Source organism: Balaenoptera acutorostrata, chromosome 12 (assembly GCF_949987535.1).
Source record: "Balaenoptera acutorostrata chromosome 12, mBalAcu1.1, whole genome shotgun sequence".
In the NCBI taxonomy this organism is placed as follows: domain Eukaryota; kingdom Metazoa; phylum Chordata; class Mammalia; order Artiodactyla; family Balaenopteridae; genus Balaenoptera; species Balaenoptera acutorostrata.
In genome coordinates this window covers 87,057,170-87,082,834 of record NC_080075.1, presented here as the reverse complement: position 1 = coordinate 87,082,834, position 25,665 = coordinate 87,057,170, and the positions used below count along the sequence as shown (strand labels likewise).

Here is a 25,665-nt window from a genome sequence, read left to right as displayed (position 1 = left end):
AATCCATGGGCTGGCTGCAGAAGGGTGGTCTTTGCCGGAGGATCTGAGCCCAGAGGGGGTCTGGGGTCTCTTCCCTACTTAGCTGTCTTTTGAGAAGAAAAATGAGAAAGTCATAGACGAACAAAGCAGTGTGGGGAGGGGAGAGAATTCCTACCCTTAATCCCAGCACAGAGGCAACACTTTGGTGTACATCTTACCCCGGGATGCTCTTGCCCAGATCCGTAATCCTACAGATTTGATTTCATACGTGGGATCATCCCGCATCTACTGTTTGAAAACCTGTTTTTTTCACTTAGCGACGTTTCGTTCTCTGTAGAATTCACCAGGCAGCACCGTATTGATAAGAAACCTCTCCTGCCCAGACACCCTGTTACTCATCTTGGGGCTGGTCTTAGGGGGTCTTGGGGGCTTTTCTTAGGTCCAGAGTTGTGTGTCGCAGCCATCCGGATAAAGCACAGTGGCAGAGAGAATGGGAATGACCCCCACTCCTATTTCATATCATTTAGGAAACTCAAGACAGAGCTGTCAGACAAGACGCAGAAGTAAGAACACAAATTACAACTACGTCCTTGGTGGTGGTGATTACATTAACTGTACCGTTCTTTGTTGGGACGAATGTGAATTCTGAAATCAGAATTGACCTGGATTTAAGCCCCAGAGAGTCTACTTAGCAGCCGGGTGACCTTGGACGAGTTAGCTGCCCCATGTACGGTGGGGACAGTACCTCCCTCTGAGAGTTGGAGGAGAAAATGAAACCCAAAAAAAGTCTCTACAACAACCCCTTATGCACACGGGGCACTGAGCACGTGCTGGCTGCCTTTCTGCCCTTCTTTTGTATCTGGTAAAGTATGAAGGAATCAACTGGAAAACTATCAATTAGTAAAATAATCAGAAGAGTAGTTGGAAAGATGATAAATATTCATATCAGCCACGACCACTTATTATCATATAATATTCAAAGATCCCATTCTTGTGCTGAAAATATTATGTCAGTGGTTATACAGCCATACACATTTGTCAAAACCCACTGAACCGTATACCTAAAATGAGTGAATTATACCTTAAAGGGCTTGACTTTAAAAAAAAAAAAAAAGACCCCATTCTTAATGCCAACAAAGCAGGTCTAGCATTAAGGAGAAATATGACTGACCTAGATGATGAAGAAAAAGGATTTAAATATTCTGTTATTTTTTCCTTGTTACAAAAGTTATACATGTTCATTCCTCATTCAACAGGTGTTTATTGAGTGCCTGCTGTGTGCCAGGCACTGTTTTAGGCTCTGGGGATCCACCTGAAAAATAAAATGACAAGCTTCCTGCCTCAAGAGGTGCACATTTCTTGGGGGGGACCACTAATAAACGTGGTGAGTAAATCGTATCACGTGTCAGGTGCTACACGCCACGGGAAGGCATTGATTGAGCAAGGTGATGGGGAGTGGAGATAAGCTGGCGGGGGTCTTGCAGTTTTAGGTAAGTCGTGATGGCAGACCTCATTAAGAAGGTGATAGGAGCAAAGTATGGGGACCACTGCCGAGGAGGGTGGTCCAGGCCGAGCCAGTGCCAGAGCCAGTGGGGGAGAGTGGGCCCGTCAGGCGGGAGGAGCGGCAAGGAGAGCAATTTGGGGCAACCTTGAAAGTCTGAGTGAGGAAATAAACCCTCCTCACCCGGGCAGGGCAGCCCCGGATCACGCTGTCTTAGAGTTCCCACTCTCGTGAATGTCACAAAATGCGTGTTTCATTAAAGTTTACCATAATGGGACTCTATTTTTTACATACTGTGTTGTGACCTAACATCATAACTTATTGAAAAATGTTACTCTGTTTATTAAAATCACCCTGTGTGGCCCGACTTTGCAGGCTTTGTTACTGCTTCATTCCTCGGCGTGCACTACGATTTGTTAAACTAACACCCTGCTGTTCAGTGCTTGGTCTTTCTAGAAGGCGCCGTCGAGAGGCGTGAGGGAAGCTGGGCAGCGGGGGCCGAATCCACCCTGAATGGCCAAGTGGGAGGTGGCTGAGCTGAGCCCCAGCTAAAGCCCGGTACCTCGTGTGTCCAGAGTTGCCAGACGCTCTGGATTTATTCTGTTTTTCCATTGCTTTAGATGTAGAGGTGCGTCACCTGGACAGGTGTGTAGACGGTCACTACCATACTGCTTGCTGATAAGTTTGTCTCCCAGTCTGTGGACTCCGGGATGGTTAAGTGGCCTCACCCACTCCCTGGCTGGCACCCGAGTGCCTGGCCACATAGGACCCCCTCCCACCTGGGCACGGTTCCCTCCACTCCTCCCGGTCTGCCTCCAAGCCCACCCGTAGGTCCTCCCTCCTGGAAGCTGCCCTTCCTCTCTGCTCACATTGAGTGTCTCCCCAGCAGACGAGCAACTCCCCGGGCGGTGCCCGGGGCCAAGGTTATTCACCAAAGCACAGAACCACCTGCTTTCTCCTTCTCTCCTGTCTTCCATTCAACCCAAGTGCTGGGTTTGGCACTGAGACACAGAGGTTCTTAGGGAGTTCTGTTCTGAAGAACTATCAGCCCAGTGTGGAAAAGTAAACACGTAAACATATATGAACATTCAGAGTCGTCCTGGGGGCACGAGCTGCCGAGGGGCAGGGAAGGCGGCACGGGAGGGGGCATTGAAGCAGGTGCAGAGAAGGGAGGGCTGCCAGAGCCAGAAGGTATGGGGCTGGGAAGGCCTCTTCCCTTTGGACTGAAGGCCTTAGTTGAGGCAAGGTGGTAATTTCCAGGCTCGTGTCCTCCTGTCAGCATGGGTGTTAGAGGACAGGGTGACGCTGGCCCTTTTGGGGTAACTTGTTTGGATTCGGGCTCTCAATGGGATTTCTGACATAGTAGGATCCTGAGGATGCCTTCAGCTGTCTGAATTCTCTGGCATGTTCCAGTGTCAAGACTCTGCAGCTGCCTTGCCCAAGGCAAAATGGAGGAAGGTATAGTCTCACGTTTGGTTTTTTTAAAAGGCTGCCTTGAAGGGAGGTGTGGGACTCGTTTGCATGAAGCATTAACATTTCTGAGGCCCACAGGGGCCAGAGAGATGCAGTTGCAGCTGTCAGTTTTACCTCCTGTCCCCAGAGGAGGGTGCTGCACGGTGCAGGGTGCGGGGCCTGGGGCAGCTTGCTGTCCTTTGGGCGTCTGTCGTGGAGAAGCATGTCCTTCAAAGTATTTTTGCTCTGGTTATATATGCTAAATGCTCATTGTAAAAAAGGCGAGAAATGAACAAAAGAAGAAAGCAAATACAATCCGCAGGCCGACAGTTCAGAGATCATCACAGCTAACATTTGGGGCCATCTCTTCTGGTCAGTATTTATTTACAGAGAGGTGAAGAGACATAGCGTTATGTTGTCCTTGACGTCATGTAACATTCGTGTCACGTCCCACCTTTTCCATTTACTCTCATTTCAGCCCATTTTCCTGTGTCATTAAAAAGTTTTTGTAGGGACTTCCCTGGCGGTCCAGTGGTTGAGACTCCGGGCTTCCACTGCAGGGGGCGCGGGTTCGATCTCTGGTCAGGGAACTAAGATCCCGCATGCCGTGTGGCACGGCCACAAACAAAACAAAATGAAACAACAACAACTACAGCAACAGTTTTTGTAAACTTTTAATGGAGAGTCACAAAGTTTTGGACTTGGACATGGTTCAGCCCAGCCTTCTCATTCCATGGAAGGTGGTCCTCGTGCCCCTGGCACCCTCCCGGGGGCATCGGGACGGAGTGGGGAGTTGGCACTGGATGCGACCCTGTGACCTGCCCCCCGCACCACTCTGCTTCCCTCCACTGGAAGCGTGTTTGGGTCTCCAGCCCACAGGCCTGCGATTGTCCACCCGAGCAAACGAGCGATTCTAGAGATGAGACCTGAAGTCCCAGCTTCCCAGCGGGACTTAATTGAAGGGGAGGTGTCAATGGCTCTGGGAGGCGGGTCTGAGGGTGGCCATACGTGAGGACACGCAACCCCGCCTGCTTTTTGATGGGCTGGGCTATCAGAGGACAGCTGTGCAGCTGGGCCTCTGGTGACGGGCGCTGAATATCAATGGCTAGGTGGCCTCACAGACAGCCAAATGACCCGACCCCCAGACGCCTTGAGTGATGGGATGGTGGTTGCCGACCGCATCTGCATTTTCAGCCACCGCTTTATAAGATGTGGCATGTGTATCAGATTGGCTGAGGGTACAAAACTGGAGAGCTATGAAATTCCAGAAGCTCTGGTAGGTTGAAAGGATGAGCGGAACATAGGATGAATTTAACAGGGTTAAAGACAAGCTGTGCACTTTGGTTTAGTACAGATTCGTTCATTCATGAGCATGCAGGTTTGAGAAAAAATGGAAAGCCGTGGGAGGCTTCTGCGCACACGCGGATCCTGAGTCTTCCCGGTTGGTCCACGCAGGCTGCACTGCAGCCTCTGAGCTGGAGTCCGGAGCAGGCCCGGCTGTGTGTCCTCTGGGCGAAGCTTCCGGGAGCCAGGGGGCCCTCTTGTAAGGGAAGGTGGGCTCCCTGCGCCGGGTCTACCTGGAGGTCCAGACGGGAATTGTCATCACTGCAGAAAACCTTGGCACAATTTTAACTGCACAAATGTCTACAGCACCGAAGAGGTGTAGGCAGAGCTGGTTGTGAAACTGTGGGCTGCGTTTCCCTTTGCCAAAGTAAATTTATAATTAAAAAAAAAAAATCCAGCTCTCAGGAAGTGCACGAGGCTGGCTTGGTCTAGGGACACCAGGGTCCTGCGCCCTGGGGATGGTGAGAAGGTGGTAGGCAGGCCGGCAGAGGTCAGCCTGCCTCCTGGGGGGGCCAGAGAGTATTTACGCAGGGGCACTGCTGTGGGCTGGACGGGGGTGGATGTGTGTCTGCTGTTTGTGTCTTCAATATGACTGGCCCCTGGGCTTCTTCCACCCAGGACAGCCCTGCTGGACACAAGCCTGTGGGCTCCTGGCAAAGGCTCCCCACCTGATCCTCTCAGGTCCCTTTAACCTGGGAGCTGGGGGTCCTGACTGCAGCCGCCCACCACCCTGTGGTGTGTCAACTGCCACTGACTGGGTGAGGGAGTGTCTTGGGAATCCTTGGAAAAGCTTCTCCGTAGACCCCACCCCTCTGCGTTTCCTCATTCTCTGCATGGCTAACTCTTAGTCATCCTTCAGGTTGCCATTTAGATGTCACCTCCTCCAAGAAGCCGTCCCAGATCCTTAGATAGGGCTGTAGGTCTCACCACGGCCCCCCTCAAATCCTATACTCACTATCCTCATGGCACTTGTCACTTTGCCCCATAATCTCCTGGGACACTTAAGTGAGCTCCTTGAAAGCAAGAATTGCGCATGTTCCCTGTTGCATCTGTAACACCTGGGAAAGTGCCTGGCACATAGTAGGTGTTCGTTTAAATGTGTTTTGAATGAGTGAAAGGATGCATAAATGAGACTTCTGTTCCATCTCAGAGACCAGCCCATCACTCCTGTGAGAAGGGTCAAATGTGGGAACACCTGGGCGTCTTGGTTGGCCTGGGTCACCGCTGGTGCAGGACAGAGGCAGCCCCCAGGTCTTCATGGGGGCTCATACTACCCTGAGGGCCGGACTTCCTAAAACATTGCCCGCTGCCCCCGAGCGGGATGAGTGTAAAACGTGGCTGTGGTCGCCACGATTCCAGAGCAGTGGGTGCGGGGTGGCTGTGCGCCCTGCAGGACCTTTGACCCGGCTTTTGGGGGTGAGGGTGTGGTTCCGTCAGCACACGCTTGGCCACTAGATTGTGAAGCCGGTGGAGAGGTGGACCCAAGTGATGAGCAACAGGGGACAGCGTTTATATCAGCGTCTCACCCTCGCACTGCGGAGTTTGGGCTGCATGACTTTGTGGTGGGGCGACCTGTGAACTGTGGGGTGTTTAGGAGCATCTGTGCCTTTACCCATCAGGTGCCAGTAGATGACTCCCCCGCTGCCGAGCCCCGCCGCCCAGTTATAATGACCAGCAATGTCTCCAGACACACACACACACACACACACACAGACACACACACACACACACAGACACACACACAAACACACACACACACCCTATTTTTGCTGGTAGTTCTGGATTGGCAAGCTTGCTCTGTGGCCAGAATCAGCTTCCTGCTACTTGCTCTCACCCTTAAAACTGTTTCCCAATCGTAGGCAGACAGCAGAGCCACTGCTGGCGTCCGCTGTCGGGGCAGAGTAGGGGAGACGGGAGCGGGGCTCGGGGAATGAGGTTGGAAGGTCGTTTCTTTAGCCAGGTCAGATAAGCCCCCTCCTCCCCCCCAAGGAGAGAGGTGAGAAGTGTCGTGCTTGCAGAAGACCCCTCGTTGCAAGGACAGGGATGGAGGGACAGAGCCCTCCTGCTCACATCACACGGGACAAGTCTGCAGAGAGACAGCTTTCAGCTGAACGAGTGCCGTGGGCCGCGGGGCGCCCCTCTCACGCGGTCACTGCTTCACCACCCGGCTGACCCGCGGCTCTGTGCCCGCCTGTGGGCCCCGCGGTCGGGCCGCGTCCCGTCCACAGCCCCTCCCCTGTGCTACAGACGCTGAGCAGCGGCCCCGGCAAAGTGTGTTCAAAGTGAGGGGGGCGTTGGGGGGAAGTGGGAGTCTTCCCGGAGGAAGGGGCCGTGGGGACGGAGGGCGTGTTCTAGGTGGAGGAAATAGTGGCGCCGAGCCCCGCCTTGGCAGTCAAAACCCCTGTGGCTTTTCTTCCCAGCTGTGAAGTGAGCTGAGAGGCTGGAATCAAAGATACAAACACGGAGAGGGCAGAGACCCAGCTGCGAGTCGGAGTACTCGTGTGTGACAGTTGCTTTGCAAAGGTTCTTTCTTGTCATCCTCCCAAGAGCCCCCCAGAGCACCTGGGGCCCCGAGAGGCCCAGAACCTGACCTAGGGCTGCCCAGGGCTGCGAGGCCGGCCGAGCTGCAGTTGATCCGGGGGCGACTCGGGGACTCCAGCACGTCCTCCTGGTGGCCTCAGCTCCAGCGTGTGTGGGAAATGCGGTGCTGCGGGCTGAGCCCCAGAGGGGGTCTGGGGCAGGGCCTGGGACTCTGCATTCGAGCAAGCGGGCCGACCCCAGGCTTGGGTCCTGATGGGTGGTGGTAGGGCGGTGCAGACCCCGGAGTGGGGGCCTGGGGAGGCTCTGTGTGGAAGGCAGCTCCTTGGGCCCCGGTCCGCCGGTGTAAATGCTCTGCCCAGGAGCCCCGTGCCGCCTGGGCCAGGCCGGCGGGGCTGTGATTCTCCACGTGGCGCCGGGCTTCTTTCACCCGCGGACGCGGAATGGACCGCAGCGTGGGCAGCTCCCGGCTAGAGCCGCCGACACCGGGCGGCGGCGGGATCCAGCGTCTGCTCGGCTGAGCGCTGTCGCTAATAGGATTCGCAGAGCCTTTCGGCTGCCGCAGGAACCCAGAGGCTGCTCGTTGGCGGGGAATGAATAATTTATTTGTGTTTTCAGATGACTTATCCCTTCATCACGGGTCCGGCACATCGGCTGCGCGAGCTCTGTGCTGAATAAGTGGCTTCGCAGGAGGACTTGCCTTAATGCTCCACGGCCCTGGCTGCCCGTTAGCGGGCTGCTTTGCAGGCCGCGTTTCATGGGAGCCCAGATGCTCTCTCGGCGCCTTCCTTTCTTTGTGGGGAAGTTATGCTTTTCCTCCCGGTTACCTGCTTTGGGAAGCACAGCCCGGAGCACCAGCTGGCCTGGGGGTTTCAGGGTGGACCAGCGACTAGGACATTAATGCCAACAATGCACTCGAGTTCTGTCTTGGGGGGGCGGGGCCGTTTCCCATTTCTGTGTGTGACCAGCTGAAAGCCACACGTGATCGCAGTCACCCTTAAAACTCCCCGATATTCACGAGTGTCAGCGCCCGTGTTGCTCACCCCCACTCCTCCGATGGCCTCCGTGACACCAGCCTCGGCACTGCTGTCCTTCCTTCCTGCCCAGGCTGCCACGCGGATCTTCCTCCTAGTCCCTTGCTCAAGAGCCCACCATGGCTCCCTATTGCCCAAAGCGACCTGGACCCCAGTGTTCAAAGCCCTCCATGGTCTGGCTGTGTCGTTCTCTGCAGCCTCATCTCGCATCTCCTCTTCCTCGAAGCGGCCTGGTCGCTGATTCATTCGCTAAACGCTGACTGAGGGTCCGCTCCGCCGCCCTCCAGGCGCCGTGCAGGGCAGATGTAGGAACGAGACCCAGCCCTCCCAGCGCTCAGCCTCAAGGGCCAGGAGCCCCAGCAGGCGGGTTCCAGGCAGGCCTCACAGCCTCCCAGCGCCCTGGGGATGGGGGGAGGCTGTGTGGGAAGGAGTCTCGGAATTTTCCACGTCCTCAACCTGAGGGCCCAGGGGTACCTGGACTGGGGCTTGATTGTCAAAGTCCTCAAACGCTAAGTGCTGGGGCCTGGGGGACCACCAGGGCTTCAGTCAGGGCGCGGGGCAGGCACCTGGAGCCTGGCCCGGGGAGATGGCTCTGTGGGCGGCCTGGCCGGGAGCCCCTCTGCCTGCCCTCCTGCCTCTGCACAGACCCCACCTCACTACCCTCTGCACTGCCTTGCACATCTTGCTTAATTACACTCAAATGCTTAATTAGTGCCGCTTTCCTCGCTCCTTTATCTGTCGCTCCTCGAAGGCAAGGTTTAGTCTCTGGCAGCCTCCACTGTGCAGGTCATGCGGCCTGCAGGGCCCGGCAGGCTCAGCTGGCATAGCACTGTCCGGCTGTGTGACCTTGGGAAAGTGGCTTAATGTCTCTGAGCCTCCATTTCCCCATCTACAGGTGGGTGATGATCCTGAGACTGGGGCGGTGTGTGAGTGTGCCCAGTGGTCCTGAGGTAGAGCCTTAAATGCTGGGAGCTTCAAGGGCTTCCATGTGAATGTGTCGCCTCCTCTGGTCCTCGCAGTCTCCTCCGGGAGCTCATGGGGTGGAAGCAGTCACGAAGGACAGGTGACTTGCCCAGAGCCACATGGTGACATGTCAGAGTCCAAATCTGATGCGCTTTGGGCCGTTTCCATGTGAAGGGGGTGCTTGGTACCCACCCCCATTCCTGACGCTCTGGTACCTGCTGTCCGGGGCATCCAGGGTGGGCCCAGGGACACCTTGTCGAGGAGCAGCCTTCCTGTCCTTTGCTGCCCAGCTGTGGCCGCACTGGTTGTGAAGGGAGGGGACTTTGGGGTGGCAGGTGCAGTAAGGGCGCCCCCGTGCTCCCTCTCCCCGTGGTTACTTGTTCAAGACGTCCGCGGTGAGGGACCCCACCCGGGCCTGCAACCAGAGAACAGAGGCCAAGGGGCGCCTGTCCACAAGGCATGGCCACTGTCACCTGGTGACCCCTTCCTTGGCTCCTGTTTAGAGTTACAAACCCCCTCCCCCTCCCCCCTCAGGACTGACAACGTGTGGCATGAACCATATGTAACCAGAACTTAAGCCCCAAGAGGGCAGGGCTCTGGGTCTGTGTGCCATCTGTGTCTGGACGGTCGGCCGCCTCATGGGCCGTCGGGTCAGTGGATGGAGGAACACAGGGCAGAGAAGCAGGTGGACTGGCCAGAGCCAGCTCCCACCTCAAGCCTGGGACCAGAGCGGGAGCATCCTGGGCCGGCAGAGAGCCTCCTTCCTCGAAGGGACGACTGTTCTGAGGGGGAAGAACTGGTTGGGCATCAAGTAGCCCCTTTGGGAGTGGTGACACCTCCCCTGAATGACCTGAGTTGGAGTCAGAAGCCCACAGTCTCTTGCTTTCTGTGGCCCTGTGGCTCCAGGAGAGACCCTGAACTTCCAGACCTCAATGTCCTCATCCATGAAGTGGGGGTGAGACTGAATCCAGTGTGTCCCCCCGCTGTCGTGAAGTCAGCTGGGGTCACGGGTGTGGCCCTTGCTGCCGTTCATGGGGTGCATAATTCCTGTCCTCTCCTGCCCATGGGCTTTCAAGGAAAAGAGCACTGTTGACAGCTCGTTCGAAACCCTTCCCCTCTCTTCTCCAACATCGTTACTCATAAGATTCTCAGAACATTTAAGAGAGAGGCCTGTGGCCCAGCTCATGGGACAAGTGACCAGCGGGGGACAGGTGACATGCATTCTGAGCACCTGGAAGGGGCCTGAATCTTCGCATCTCTGCCCAGCAGATTGAAAGCGCCTGCATCCCTCCAGGAGTGTGTCGGGCTCGGACCTGGCTCTGTGATCCTGGGTGAGACCCTTCTCTCGGGGCTGTTTGTTTGCTCAACTGCAAAGTGAGAGAAAGGGTGGGACAACGGGGGTGGTTTTTCTTTGTTATTATTCTTTTCAGCTGAACCTTTTCCTCCCAAGTGAAGTCATGGTGGAGGTCCATGCACACGGCAGGTGAGGTGGCCTCACGGGGGGTGGGGGAGGCCTGGCCACTTCCCAGCACCAGCCTGGGCTGTCTAGGGTCCCCTCAACTGCAAAAGCGTGAGGCTCGTTCTCTGGCCGAGACTGACAGCTGACGGTGGGCGTGTCTGTGGGCAGAATGTGCCCCAGATAGAAATTGCCGGCTGGGGTTTGGACTTCTTGCTCCCCCTTCCCCGGGCCTGCCGGTGTTTCCCCTGGGGCTGCCTCATTGTTCTCTGTTGGCAAAGGTTGGCTTTTTCCTCCTCAGTCGGGAACAGGAGGTGCCTCAGACGCCGCCGGAGAAGAACGCCAGGCCGGGGTTTTACGGCCCCTGGTCCTGGGCTCTTTGGCATCAGGAGCCTGTCGGGGGAGTGGGAGCGGTGGCTGGGCCTCCGGAGGCTCTAGGAATTCATTAGTGGGCGATGAGCCATTTTATGCTCTTTCCTGCCCACGGAGGATCAAGAGTGAACAGACTTGAATTTTACGTCTCAAGGAAATGCAGCACCTTTAGAAGTACCTGCCCCTACCCCCAACCCCCCACCACTGGGGGAGGCCTGGAGGGTTGCAAGGAGGTCCCACTTCTTTTTTTTTTTTTTAAAGGAAGTGTTGATTTTTTTTAAAAATATTTATTTATTTACTTTTGGCTGTGTTGGGTCTTCGTTTCTGTGCGAGGGCTTTCTCTAGTTGCGGCAAGCGGGGGCCACTCTTCATTGCAGTGCGCGGGCCTCTCACTATCGCGGCCTCTCTTGTTGCGGAGCACAGGCTCCAGACGCGCAGGCTCAGTAGTTGTGGCGCACGGGCCTAGTTGCTCCGCGGCATGTGGGATCCTCCCAGACCAGGGCTCGAACCCGTGTCCCCTGCATTGGCAGGCAGATTCTCAACCACTGCGCCACCAGGGAAGCCCAGGTCCCACTTCTTGCTGCCCTCAGTTCCAGGGAATCTTATAATCCCATTCCCCAGTGCCTGGTAGTTTTGTAGCACTCTCTGGTTTTTCAGAGCTCTTCTACAACAATTGTGCTTAAAATAAAAATGTGAACTCCCTGCCCCGTCCTCTGAGCCCCTGCTTACTGCTGACCCCATCTCTTACCCCGCTCCCCTGGCCTTGTTTGCCATGCTTTGGCCATACTCACCTTCTTGCTGCTCCTTGACAATGCCAAGCACACTCCTACCTCAGGGCCTTTGCACTTGCTGTTCACTCGCTCAGAGCTGCCTTCCTAAGTCTGTCCCTTCCTCCTCATGTGTGTCCCTGACTCAGGAGTTCCCTGAGCATCCAAGCTAGAGTATCGCCCTGACCCCTAGCCCCCTGGTAATCTTTGTCAAATCACTTCATTTTATTTTTTTCCTAGCAGTTTGTGATCTGCGCTTACTTTCTCTTTTGGTGTCTTGTTACTGGAAAGCCAGCCCTTTGAGAAGTGGGGTGCTGGTCAGTACTCAGTATCCCTGATGCCTGGCACATACAGTAGTTCGTCAGTAAATTTCTGTCCAATAAATGGGTGGCTGACATTTCAGGAAGTGCAGGCTGGACGCTGGGTCCACAGGGGTCTCACTTTGTGAAAACTCATATCTCTAGCAGCCTCCCTGGACAGATGTGGGGAAACTGGGGCCCCTGGAGGAGGTCAGGGCCTGAACCCAGCCTGCCCGACTTCAGAGCTCTCTCTTCCCACCATTTCATAAGTGGACCTGTCTTGGGAGATCTCCATGGGCTATGAGAACAGTTAGCACCAGTCCTCAGCCTGGGTGGGGCTCCCGGGAAGCCCCCAGATCTGCCGGGTGGGCTGGGATGGATGCAGGAATGACAGCGGGTGCCTCGCTTCCTTTCTTTAACATTTTACTGAAACTTAACTTGCGTGCATGAAGTGGACAGCTTGGTCAGTTTTCACAAAATGAACAAATCTGTGTCACCAGCACCCAGAAGCCCCCTCATGACCATTTTTGGTCATCGCCCCCCTCCAAGGACAGCCGCTGTCTTGATGCTAATCGCCATGCGTCCACTTTGTAAATGGACTCACGCAGCACGTACTCTTCCGTGTCCTCCCGCCTCACTCAGCGTCACGCTTAGAGCTCCATCTATGTGTCATGTGTCACTGGGCTTCGTTTGGATTGCTCTGTGGTCCTCCGCTGTACCAACGCATTACGGTTTCTTATTCATTGATGGCGGATAGACACAGGGACAGTTTCCACCAGGGACTTTTACAAGTCGTGCAGCTGTGAGCCTTCGCGGTGGACATAGGTCCAACTTTCTGTCGGGAATACATCAACAAGTTGAATTTCTGGTTCATGGAGTGTGTGTAGTCATCTTTAGTAAATATGACAGTTTTTCAAAATGGTTGGAGATCGTAGGTTCCTTTTGTTTTGTGACGGGAGCTCAAATACCCAAGCAGTGGGAGTGGACACAGGAGCTACAATAAGACGTTGTGAGTGCCCACTGGAAGTTGGGAATGCAGCTGGCCAGCCGTCAGGGCCCCAGGTGACCAGAGGGCTAGTGCTGGGTACTGGTCATGGCCACGCAGGGCTCAGGGTTTAGCTCACTATCGCGTTGATGTCCTTTCCAGTCCTGCCCGCTTTGTGAAGCTTGCATCCTGTGTGGTCTCACCAGCACGTCTTGGCTTCCATGGTATGTTCTGTGGTCTTTCCCGCCCCCGGGGACATCTGCAGGACATGCAGCCCCTCTAACTCAGTTCTTGAATTGAGCAGTAGAAGGAAATGCCTCTGTCTTGTGCCAAACGTCTGTGTGAAAGTATTCTGCGAGCCACTGCCCTGGTTACCTGGGGACCGTGGAGGGATTAGTCATCCTAAAACCACAGTCACCTCAGAAATAGTCATAATCCAAAATCCATCCATCTTTGACTCCAGACCCACTACATTTTTCTCCCACCGGGACTCTGCTGCTGAATTAAGTTGGACTTCAGGATATATTAAAATAATTTGTCATCTCTTGAGCACACATCCACCCTGGTGTGAGCGGGCAGATCAGAGGCAGCCCAGGAGGCCTGTGTCTGGGCGAGAGGAGGCGTCGAGCCCTGGCAGGAAGAAGCTTGTGTAGCTGCCTTTCCCGAGGACTGGCCAGCAAGGACGGTGGGCACTGAGCCCTCCAGGCCTGGGCAACTAGACGAGGAACTGGCCCCAGAAATGGCCCTAGAACTGTTGCTTCTTAGGTGGTGATTCATAGTGAGTGCCCTGCGGGGCAGCCTGTGTGGTTTCAGGAACTGAGCTCTTTCAGCCTGGACCGAGGGTGTATCCTGAGGGACTCCTCCCTCCCTGCCCCGCCAGTGGACCAGATCACCTCCTTGAATGCAGAGCCATCCTTAGAGCTTGTGTTTGGCTGCCCACCCCTGACATCTGGCACAGGCCTGCGGGTACCCCACTGGGCTGTGGGCTCCTCAAAAGTTGGGCCAGTGTCCCTGCACCTAATACACATTGCAGGCACTCAGCATGTTTCTGGAGTGCATGCTGTGGGGAGAGGGGGCTGTTTCAAGGCAGTTTTGCACCTCAGCCTGGATTTGAGTCTGCCAGGTTCTCAAGGTCGGCCGCAGTGACGAGCTCTGAGCCCCAATGGGTCCCCGGGCTGTAGCACTGGGAAGCCCTGTGGTTTGTCTCCCTGCTCCTGTGAGCCTGCCCTTTGCCGTTCTGTCCTCTGAGGTAGAGAAGTACAAGAGCACTGGCCTGGATTCTGTTTTTTTAAAAAACAGCTTTATTGAGATATAATCCACGTTCCATACAATTCACCCTTAGAAAGTATACAGCGCAATGGTTTTTAGTACATTTACAACTATATACGATGCTATTGCTAATGGAATTGTTTTCTTAATTTCGTGTTCGGATTTTTCATTGCAAGTGTACACAAATACAATTAATTTTTGTATGTTGATCTTGTATCCAGCAACCTTGCTTAACTTATGTTATTAATTCTATTAAGGTGGGTTTTTTTTTGGTGGATTCCTTAGGATTTTGTATATGTAAGATCATGTCATATGCAGATAGAAATAATTTTACTTCTTCTTTCCAATTCAAATGGCTTGTATTCTTTTTCTTGCCTAGTTGTCCTGGTTAGAACCTCTAGTATAATGTTGAATAGAAGTGGCAAGAGTGGGCATCCTTGTCTCATTCCTGATCTTAGGGAAAAAGCATCTGGTCTTTTCACCATTAAGTATGATGTTGGCTGTGAGTTTTTCACAAATACCCTTTGTCAGACTGAAGAAGTTTCCTTCTATGCCTAGTTTGAGTGTTTTTATCACGAAGGGATGTTGGATTTGTCAAATGCTTTTTCTGCATCAATTGAGACGAGCATGTGATTTTTGCTTTTTATTTTATTGTATGATATACTACATTAATTGATTTTCAGATGGTAAGCCAACCTTGCATTCCTGAGATAAATCCCACTTGGTGTGATGTATAATTCTTTTTATTCTTTATGTTGCTGGATTTGGTCTGCTAGTATTTTGTTGAGGGTTGGTTTGTTTTTCTTTTCATCCATGCCCATTAGGACATTGGTCTGTAGCTTTCTTCACTTGTGAAGACTTTGTCTGGTTTTGGTATCAGGGTAGTGCTAGCCTCATAGAACCAGTTGGGAAGTGTTCCCTCCTCTTCTATTTTTTGGAAGAGTTTGTGAAGAATTGTTATTAATTCTTTAAGTGTTAACAGAACTCAGCAGTGAAACCATCTGGGCTTTTCTTTGTGAGTGATTTTTTTATTATTAATTCAATCTCTTGCCTTGTTATAGGTATTTCAGACATATTTCTTCTTGAGTCAGTTTCGATAGTTTGTGTCTTTCTAGTTGGCTTAGATTCTTACAAGAATGTTTTCAAGACCTCTCTCTGCTGTTTTAGTCATTGTTGACATTTAGTGTGTTCTTCCTATGAGCAAGTATTTTGTGTGTGTATATATTAGCTCATTTAATCTTTATAAGAGCTTGATGAACTAGGTAGGATTATTATCATCTCCATTTTACATCCTGGAAAACTGAGGCAGAGAGAAGTTAAATCATGTGTCAGGGTCACACAGCTAGGGAATAGGAGAGCTAGGATTTGAGCCCAAGCAGTCCAGCCACACAGCCCTCTCCGTTCTCCCGAGGCCTTGCTCTGTGCTAGGAGCTGGGAGTATAAGAATGAGTCAATCCTGGTCACTGCCTGAGTCACTCCTCAGAGACCCCAGACGTAAGAGAGGGAGGTGCCTTAGGCCTAACGTGAACAAAGGGCTGAGAGGTCAGGCAGGGGCCCAGGAGAAAGTGATGGGTGAAGAGGGCCTTGAAGGAGGGTTCAATGTAGTGGGGCATGTGGGTGAGTCAGTGAGTGTGCCCCCTCGCCAGGGCTTTTGTCTTCTACCTCTCCTCTCTCCCAAGTGCTCAGAGAAAGGAAAGGGTGTCACAGAGAATCTTGCCCTACGATGCTGATGCCCCACCCAGCAGCAGGAGTTTGGAGCAGTAGAATTGGGCCCAGGAGGTCTGTTTGAATCAGCCAGGCCTCTGCAGTTTGCTGTCCCGGAGAGGAAGAGGCAGGACCATTTGTAAGACAATTGTGAGACAGAAATCAGGAGCAACCAGACATAACTCAACATAATTATTTCTGCATAATGACTTCTGCTCCTTGATTCCATCTCGAGCAATGACTGTAATCTTTATCTGTCACAGGAAAGCTGGTGGCTGGGGGAGCCCCTGTGGCTTAGCGATAGAGCCAGGAGGAAATTTGCAATTTGAGTTAATGGAGTGTTCCCAAGCAGCCTGGGAGCCAGAAGCCTCTGGAATGATGGCCCCTCCTGCTAGGAAACCTGGTATCAGAGCTGGCCCAGCCTCCCAGGGATCCAGCCCCTCCGCTTTGTCACAGATGGGGAAACTGAGGATGGCAGAGGTCCCAGGGCTACTCAGCACAGGCGCACCTCTCTGCTCTCCCCACTGCACAGAGCTTGCCCCGTGAGAGCTGGGGTGTGTCTGGTGAGACGGTGTCCATGTGGACTAGGGACGCTTTCATCCATCCCTGAGCTGATCCCTGAGCTTGATGTTCCTGCAGGGCTGCCCCCACGAGGCTGGAAATGGTCGGGCCTCTGTGGCCGGATGTCAGACTGACCTGCAGCCAGGCGAGGCCCCTAGGTATTAATTGTGCAGTATGGCTGGAGGGCGGGGTCCCCCCAGGAGGGCTGCAGCCCTGGGACCCACCTGCTCCAGCTCCAGGAAAGCAAAAGCCCCCCTAACCCGAGGGGGTGCCTGCCCACTGCATTCTCATGCCTCCTATAAGCCCCTGTAACTAACAAGTGCATCTGGAAAGAGCAGAAGTGGGTTTAGGGATTTGCATTTTGAGCGTCCCACTTAGCCGCATGTGACCTTGGCAAGTGTCCCCAAGTCTGTTTGCTCCTCTGTAAACCGGGGGTTAGAATGGACCTTCCCTGCCAGGGCTGTTAGGAGGGCGGGATGATAAAATGACCACCAGACACAATGCTTCTAGCACATTCTACCACCGACTCTTGTTACTGGTTTTCACAAGGGTGACCTTGTGGAGGGCCCTTGACCCTGTCTTGATTTCCCTGAGTGTCAAAGCAGGGATCACAGAGTCGTGAGATGAATTCGCTGAGATCATTGACATGAAAGCACCTTTTAAAAATATGAGACGAGGCGAGCATAGAGGAATTTTAGGGCAGTGAAACTGCTCTGTATGATACTATAATGGTGGATACAAGACATTATACATTTGTCCAAACCCGCAGAATGTAAAACACCAAGAATGAACTCTCATGTGAACTATGGATTTGGGGTGATAATAGGTATCAGTGTAGGTCCACCGATTGTAACACATATACCCCGGTGTGTGGACGGGATGCTGAACGTGGGGAAAGTTGTGTCTGGGGGACAGGGGGTCTGTGGGAACTCTGCTTTCTGCTCTGTTTTGCCGTGACCATAAAACTGCTCTAAAAAATAAAGTCTATTAAAAATGTTACATATAGATACATATATGTGTGTATGTATATATATAAAATCTGTTAAGTGACCTCCAGTGAGAATTTCTGGTGGGAAGATGTGTGGCTTTTCTGCTCCACGTCTGGAATCCTAGCAGTGAGTTTAAATAATGTAACTGGCATATGAAGCTCTATATTGGTGAAGCAGGGTCGAATTTCAACTCTGAACAAAGTGCACTCTGCCTGCAGTTATGTCCGTGTGATGCATTTTGGGGCACTCGTTTGTCAAACATGGATTACTTATGCAGCGCCTGCTGCATACAGGCTCTGGGCCAGCAGCCAGCTGCACAGAAACGAAGACGCCGCCCCCCTGCCCTTGTGGAGCTCACAGTCAGTTCGGGGGAGCTGCAGACCCTCATTCTGCAGGAGCAAGGGGAGCCCCGGGGGCCCTCACACTGTGGGGGACTGGGCTTTCCGGGGTGGGTGAGCTACTCAGTTCCTGTCCTCAGGACCACGCCAGTGAGTGCATATAAAGCATGATCATTGCTGTGGAGGGAGAGAACCTTGTATTACGAGAAGATAATTCGGAAATGGGCGTAGATTGCACGGAACCGACCGGAGAGAAAGCCAGTTGCTCTGAGCCGGGGTGTCCCCACCCCACATGATGGTCTGTCCTCTCTTCCAGGGCATGGTCTAGCAGCCCAGGCCAGGACGTGGGACCGGCCTCCGAGGTTCTGATCTCTGCTCCCTCTCCGCCTCCACTTGGCCTTGGGTAAGTGTTCCTGGAGACCAGACGGGCCTGGGGGCAGGTGAGGATGGGGAGCTGAGGGGCCTCTACCACTCTATGGGGTCCTGACCACGTGCTGGTGTGCACGGACTTGACCCAGCTCAACGGAACGAACAGGGAAGACCGGGCTTTGGGGGGACAGCCTGCCCAGCACTCCCATGAGATGGGTCAGGAAACTGGAGCCTGGAGACAAAAAGAACCACCCAGGTCTTACAGTAATCTAGGTTTCTTGTCCTAAATTGGCCGGGTTTTTGTGGGTAAGTCATTTGGCCTGGGTGCTTTGGTGGTGGGATGCGTCCATTGAGGAGAATTAGCGAATCAGAATATAAGGGGCAGGGAATTCCCTGGCAGTCCAGTGGTCAGGACTCAGCACCTTCACTGCTGAGGGCCTGGGTTTGATCCCTGGTCAGGGAACTAAGATCCTGTAAGCCATGCAGCAAGGCCAAAAAAAAAAAAAAGGAATATAAGGGGCAGACTTTTTTTTTAAACTATTTATTTTATTTAATTTATTTATTTTTAATAGATCTTTATTGGAGTATAATTGCTTCACAATACCGTGTTAGTTTCTGTTGCACAGCAAAGCAAATCAGCCATATGCATACACATGTCCCTGTATCCCCTCCCTCTTGAGCCTGCCTCCTCCCTATCCCACCCCTCTGGGTCATCGCAAAGCACCGAGCCGATCTCCCTGTGCTGTGCTGCTGCTTCCCACCAGACAACTATTTTACATTCGGTAGTGTGTATATGTCCATGCTACTCTCACTTCGCCCCAGTTTCGCCCTCCCACCCCGTGTCCTCAAGTCCATTCTCTATGTCTACCTCTTTATTTCTGCCCTGCAACTAGGTTCATCAGTACCATTTTTTTTTTTTTTTAGATTCCATACATATGCCTTAGCATATGGTATTTGTTTTTCTTTCTCACTTACTTCACTCTAGGTCCATCCACCTCACTACAAATAACTCCATTTCATTTCTTTTTATGGCTGAGTAATATTCCATTGTATATATGTGCCACATCTTCTTCATCCATTCATCTGTCGATGGACACTCAGGTTGCTTCCATGTCCTGGCTATTGTAAATAGAGCTGCAATGAACATTGTGGTGCATGTCTCTTTTTGAATTATGATTTTCTCAGTGTGCCCAGCAGTGGGATTGCTGGGTCATATGGTAGTTCTATTTTTAGTTTTTTAAGGAACCTCCATACTGTTTTCCATAGTGGTTGTATCAATTTACATTCCTACCTACAGTGTAGGAGGGTTCCCTTTTCACCCCACCCTTTCCAGCATTTATCGTTTCTAGCTTTTTTGATAATGGCCATTCTGACCAGCGTGAGGTGATACCTCATTATAGTTCTGATTTGCATTTCTCTAATAATTAGTGATGTTGAGCATCTTTTCATGTGCCTCTTGGCCATCTGTATGTCTTCCTTGGTGAAACGTCTATTTAGGTCTTCTGCCCATTTTTTAACTGGATTGTTTGTTTTTTTGATGTTGAGCTCCATGAGCTATTTGTATATTTTGGAGATTAATCCTTTGTCTGTTGCTTCATTTGCAAATATTTTCTCCCATTCTGAGGGTTGTCTTTTTGTCTTGTTTATGGTTTCCTTTGCTGTGCAAAAGCTTTTAAGTTTAATTAAGTCCCATTTGGTTATTTTTGTTTTTATTTCTGTTACTCTAGGAGGTGGGTCAAAAAAGATCTTGCTGTGGTTTACGTCAAAGAATGTTTTTCCTATGTTTTCTTCTAAAGGTTTTATAGTGTCTGGTCTTACATTTAAGTCTTTAATCCATTTGGAGTTTATTTTTGTGTATGGTGTTAGGGAGTGTTCTAATTTCATTCTTTTACATGTAGCTGTCCAGTTTTCCCAGCACCACTTATTGAAGAGGCTGTCTTTTCTCCATTGTACGTTCTTACATCCTTTGTCGTAAGTTAGGTGACCATATGCGCGTGGGTTTATCTCTGGGCATTCTATCCTGTACCACTGATCTATATTTCTGTTTTTGTGCCAGTACCATACTGTCTTGTTTACTGAAGCTTGTTGGTATAGTTTGAAGTCAGGGAGCCTGATTCCTCCAGCTCCATTTTTCTCTCTCAAGATTGCTTTGGCTATTCGGGGTCTTTTGTGTTTCCATACGAATTGTAAGATTTTTTGTTCTAATTCTGTGAAGAATGCCATTGGTAGTTTGATAGGGATTGCATTGAATCTGTAGATTGCTTTGGGTAGTATAGTCATTTTCACAATATTGATTCTTCCAATCCAAGAACATGGTATATTTCTCCATCTGTTTATGTCATCTTTGATTTCTTTGATCAGTGTTCTATAGTTTTCTGAGTACAAGTCTTTCGGCTCCTCAGGCAGGTTTATTCCTAGGTATTTTATTCTTTTTGTTGCAATGGTAAATGGGAGTGTTTCCTTAATTTCTCTTTCTGATTTTTCGTTATTGGTGTATAGGAATGCCAGAGATTTCTGTGCATTAATTTGGTATCCTGCAGCCTTACCAAATTCATTGATTAGTTCTAGTAGTTTTCTGGTGGCATCTTTAGGATTTTCTATGTATAGTATCATGTCATCAGCAAATAGTGACAGTTTTACTTCTTTTCCAATTTGTATTCCTTTTATTTCTTTTTCTTCTCTGATTGCCGTGGCTAGGACTTCCAAAACTATGTTGAATAAGAGTGGTGAGAGTGGATATCCTTGTCTTGTTCCTGATCCTAGTGGAAATGCTTTCAGTTTTTCACCATTGTGTATGATGCTTGCTGTGGGTTTGTCATATATGGCCTTTATTATGTTGAGGTAGGTTCCCTCTATGCCCACTTTCTTGAGAGTTTTTATCATAAATGGGTGTTGAATTTTGTCAAAAGCTTTTTCTGCATCTATTGAGATGATCATATGGTTTTTATTCCTTAATTTGTTAATGTGGTGTATCACATTGATTGATTTGCATATATTGAAGAATCCTTGCATCCCTGGGACAAATCCCACTTGATCATGGTGTACGATCCTTTAAATGTGCTGTTGGATTCTGTTTGCTAGTATTTTGTTGAGGATTTTTGTATCTATCTTCATCAGTGATATTGGTCTATAATTTTCTTTTTTTGTGATATCTTTTTCTGGTTTTGGTATCAGGGTGATGGTGGCTTTTAGAATGAATTTGGGTGTGTTTCTCCCTCTGTAATGTTTTGGAAGCATTTGAGAAGGATCGGTGTTAGCTCTTCTCTAAATGTTTGATAGAATTCTCCTGTGAAGCCATCTGTTCCTGGACTTCGGTTTGTTGGAAGATTTTTAATTACGGTTTCAGTTTCATTACTTGTGATAGGTCTGTTTATATTTTCTAATTCTTCCTGGTTCAGTCTTGAAAAATGGTACCTTTCCAAGAATTTGTCCATTTCTTCATGGTTGTCCATTTTATTGGCATATAGTTGTTTGTAGTAGTCTCTTATAATCCTTCGCGTTCCTGCAGTGTCAGTTGTGATTTCTCCTTTTTCGTTTCTAATTTTATTGATTTGCGTCCTCCCCCTTTTTTTCTTGACGAGTCTGGCTAAGGGTTTATCAGTTTTGTTTGTCTCCTCAAAGAACCAGCTTTCAGTTTTATTGATCTTTGCTATTGTTTTCTTCATTTCTATTTCATTTATTTCTGCTCTGATCTTTATGATTTCTTTCCTTCTACTGACTTTGGGTTTTCTTTGTTCTTCTTTCTCTAGTTGTTTTCAGTGTAGGGTTAGATTGTTTATTTGAGATTTTTCTTGTTTCTTGAGGTGAGATTGAATTGCTATAAACTTCCCGCTTAGAACTGCCTTTGCTTCATCCCATAGGTTTCGGGTCGTCGTGATTTCATTGTCATTTGTTTCTATGTATTTTTTTTATTTCTTCTTTGATTTCTTCAGTGATCTCTTGGTTATTTAAGATTTATTTTTTTATTGATTAATTGATTGATTGATTGATTGCTATGTTGGGTCTTCGTTTCTGTGCTAGGGCTTTCTCTAGTTGTGGCAAGCGGGGGCCACTCCTCATCACGGTGCGCGGGCCTCTCACTATCGTGGCCTCTCCCGTTGCGGAGCACAGGCTCCAGACACGCAGGCTCAGCAATTGTGGCTCACGGGCCCAGCCGCTCCGCGGCACGTGGGATCCTCCCAGACCAGGGCCCGAACCCGCGTCCCCTGCATCAGCAGGCAGACTCCCAACCACTGCGCCACCAGGGAAGCCCCTCTTGGTTATTTAGTAGCACACTGTTTAGCCTCCATGTATTTGTGTTTTTTAGTTTTTTTCCTATAATTGATTTCCAATCTCATAGCGTTGTGGTCAGAAAAGATGCTTGATATGATTTCAATTTTCTTAAATTTTCAGAGGCTTGATTTGTGACCCAAGATGTGATCTATCCTGGAGAATGTTCCATGTGCACTTGAGAAGAAAGTGTATTCTGCCACTTTTGGGTGGAATGTTCTATAAATATCAATTAGATCTATCTGGTCTATTGTGTCATTTAAAGCTTGGGTTTCCTTATTTATTTTCTGTTTGGATGATCTGTCCATTGGTGTAAGTGCAGTGTCGATTTCTCCTTTCATGGTTGTTAACATTTGCCTTATGTATTGGGGTGCTCCTATGTTGGGTGCATAAACATTTATAATTGTTATATCTTCTTCTTGGATTGATCCTTTGATCATTATGTAGTGTCCCTCCTTATCTCTTGTAACAGTCTATTTTAAAGTCTATTTTATCTGATACAAGTATTGCTACTCTAGCTTTCTTTTGATTTCCATTTGCATGGAATATCTTTTTCCATCCCTTCACTTTCAGGCTGTATGTGTCCCTAGGTCTGAAGTGGGTCTCTTGTAGACAGCATATATATGGGTCTTGTTTTTGTATCCATTCAGCTGGTCTGTGTCTTTAGGTTGGGACATTTAATCCATTTACATTCAAGGTTATTATCAATATGTATGTTCCTATTACCATTTTCTTAATTGTTTTGGGTTTGTTTTTATGGGTCTTTTTCTTCTCTTGTGTTTCCCACTTAGAGAAGTTTCTTTAGCATTTGTTGTAAAGCTGGTTTGGTGATGTGAATTCTCTTAGCTTTTGTTTGTCTGAGAAGTTTTTGACTTTTCCATTGAATCTGAATGAGATCCTTGCTGGATAGAGTAATCTTGGTTGTAGGTTTTTCTCTTTCATCGCTTTAAGTATATCCTGCCACTCCCTTCTGGCCTGCAGAGTTTCCACTGAAAAATCAGCTGATAACCTTATGGGGATTCCTTTGTATGTTATTTTTTGTTTTTCCCTTGCTGCTTTTAATATTTTTTCTTTGAATTTAATTTTTGTTAGTTTGATTAATATGTGTCTTGGTATGTTTTTCCTAGGGTTTATCCTGTATGGAACTCTCTGTGCTTCCTGGACTTGGGTGACTATTTCCTTTCCCATGTTAGGGAATTTTTCCACTATAATCTCTTCAAATATTTTCTCAGACCATTTCTTTTTCTCTTCTTCCTCTGGGACCCCTATAATTTGAATCTTGGTGTGTTTAGTGTTGTCCCAGAGGTCTCTGAGATTGTCTTCAATTCTTTTCATTCTTTTTTCTTTATTCTGCTCCTCAGCAGTTATTTCCACCATTTTGTCTTCCAGCTCACTTATTCGTTCTTCTGCCTCAGTTATTCTGTTATTGATTCCTTCTAGTGTACTTTTCATTTCAGTTATTGTGTTGTTCATCTCTGTTTGTTTGTTCTTTAGTTATTCTAGATCTTTGTTAAATATTTCTTGTATTTTCTCAATCTGTGCTTCCATTCTATTTCCAAGATTCTGGATCATCTTTACTATCATTACTCCGAATTCTTTTTCAGGTAGATTGCCTATTTCCTCTTCATTTATTTGGTCTTGTAGGTTTTTACCTTGCTCCTTCATCTGTGACATATTTTTTTTGCTGTCTCATTTTTTTTTCTTTTTATGAGTGGGATTGTGTTCCTGTTTTACTGGTTGTTTGACTTGAGGCTTCCAACACTGGAGTTTGTAGGCTATTGGGTAGAGCTGGGTCTTGGTGCTGAGATGAGGAACTCTGTGAGAGCTCAGTCCAATGAATATTCCCTGGGGTCTGAGGTTCTCTGTTAGTCCAGTGGTGTGGACTCGGAGCTCCCACTGCAGGAGCTTTCCCCCAACCCCGGGCCTGCAAATCAAGATCCCTCAAGCTGCGTGGGGTGGCAAAAAAAAAAAAGAGAAAAATAACAAAGTAAAAAATAAAATTAGACTAGGAAACTAACAGTTATGTTAGAAAGAATGTAAAAATAAAAATATAGATGTATCAACAACCAGAAGGTACATCAGTACCACAATAGTAAAATAGAGGAGGAGGGAAAGGAAATAAAAGGGGGGTGGGTGGATGGAAAGGTCTTGGGTGTGGAGGGCGGGGCCTAAGCAAGGGTGAGGTTTGGGGGGGGGGTGGGGCCAATGCTCAGGACCCCCAGGGCTGGAAAAGGCCCTGGGGGCTGTGCGGGGTGGGCCTTAGGCTCAAGGAACAGAAGGGGCCCAGGCGTTCCCCCAACCCCGGTCTCAGAGGGCAGAGGACCTCCCCTGGGGGCCCAGCAGGCTTCCTGGGCTCGAGTGGGCGGGGCAAACTCCCTCCTCTCCTCTCCTGCTCCTCGGGTCTGGGGTCTGGGAGGGCCCCTCCCGCCTGCCTCTCCTCATCTCCCCGGCCTCCCTCCTACGCCCCTGAGGACCCATGTGGCCTGGAGGGGGGTTTGGAGGGCGGGGATCGTCCCGGGAGCTCAGCAGCCTCCCAGTGCCCGAGTGGGTGGGACAGTCGCCCTCCGCTCCTCCCTGAGGGCAAGGGGCAGACTGTGAAGAGGACACTCGGGGGAGGGCAGGGGTGAGTGTGGTCGGGGCCCTCAGTGCTCCCAGCCCACGTCCCACAGCCCTGGGCTCCTCCCGCAGGATGCCTGGTGCCCCTCTCCCAGGTGAATAGACTTTGCTCCATCCCCAAACCAGGGTCTGCAGGGACGCAGCACCCTGCAGCTGGCTCGAGCTGTCACCCCTGACGACAAAGTGGGAAATGGGTATCTAGTCCTCCCTCCTCGAAGCACGAAGGGCCCCTAGTCGCTGAGGCTCTCTCCACCCACATCTCCTGTCATCCTCCACCCAGACCCCATCCTCCCAGAGGCACAAGGGTCCCGGTGCTGAGCCTCCCCTCCCCTCCCTTCTCACCCCGTCAACCCAACCCCCTCCCATGGCCACACCTGGACCTCAGCCGCATCGTTTACCTCTGACGGCTTGGGTTTAAACGCCCCCTTCTCCCACCCACCTCCCTCTTCCCAGTCGTCTCTCTCCAGCCCCCGCCTTTGCTGCCCTTCCCGTCTCCCCAAACTGATCACAGGAACCTCTTCCTCGCCCAGAGCCCCCTCACCCTCCGGTCCTCCTGCGTGGCAGGGCCCTAACCGGGTCCGAACCCCAAACCTGGAGTGCTGTACCCCACCTGCTCTCCTGTCAGACAAGGGGCAAAGTGCAAGGTAATTAGCATGACCTGCGAGCCCTTCATCTGTTTGAATCCGCTACCCTCCCGGCCCCATCTCAAGCTTTGGGTGTGAGGGAGGCTCTGTGAAAGCAGGGCACCTGCACCGTCTGAAGGTGGCATCCAGCCCCCGGGCCTTTGCTCAGCCTTGCCCTCTGCCTGCACCACCTTTCCCCTTGTATCCGTTTCACACATCCCATCCCTTCCCAGGCCT

The 25,665-nt window shown here is 50.5% G+C and overlaps 1 protein-coding gene across 2 annotated transcripts in view; it reads left to right on the top strand.

Annotated features, from left to right (window-relative positions):
• Window positions 1–25,665, top strand: part of HPCAL1 (hippocalcin like 1) — a 113,662-nt gene that overhangs the window by 62,905 nt on the left and 25,092 nt on the right. For both annotated transcript variants that reach the window (XM_057558431.1, XM_057558430.1), the window contains exon 2: window positions 17,868–17,954. The gene's annotated coding sequence lies outside the window, so the exon portion shown is untranslated. The remainder of the gene's footprint in view (window positions 1–17,867; window positions 17,955–25,665) is intronic.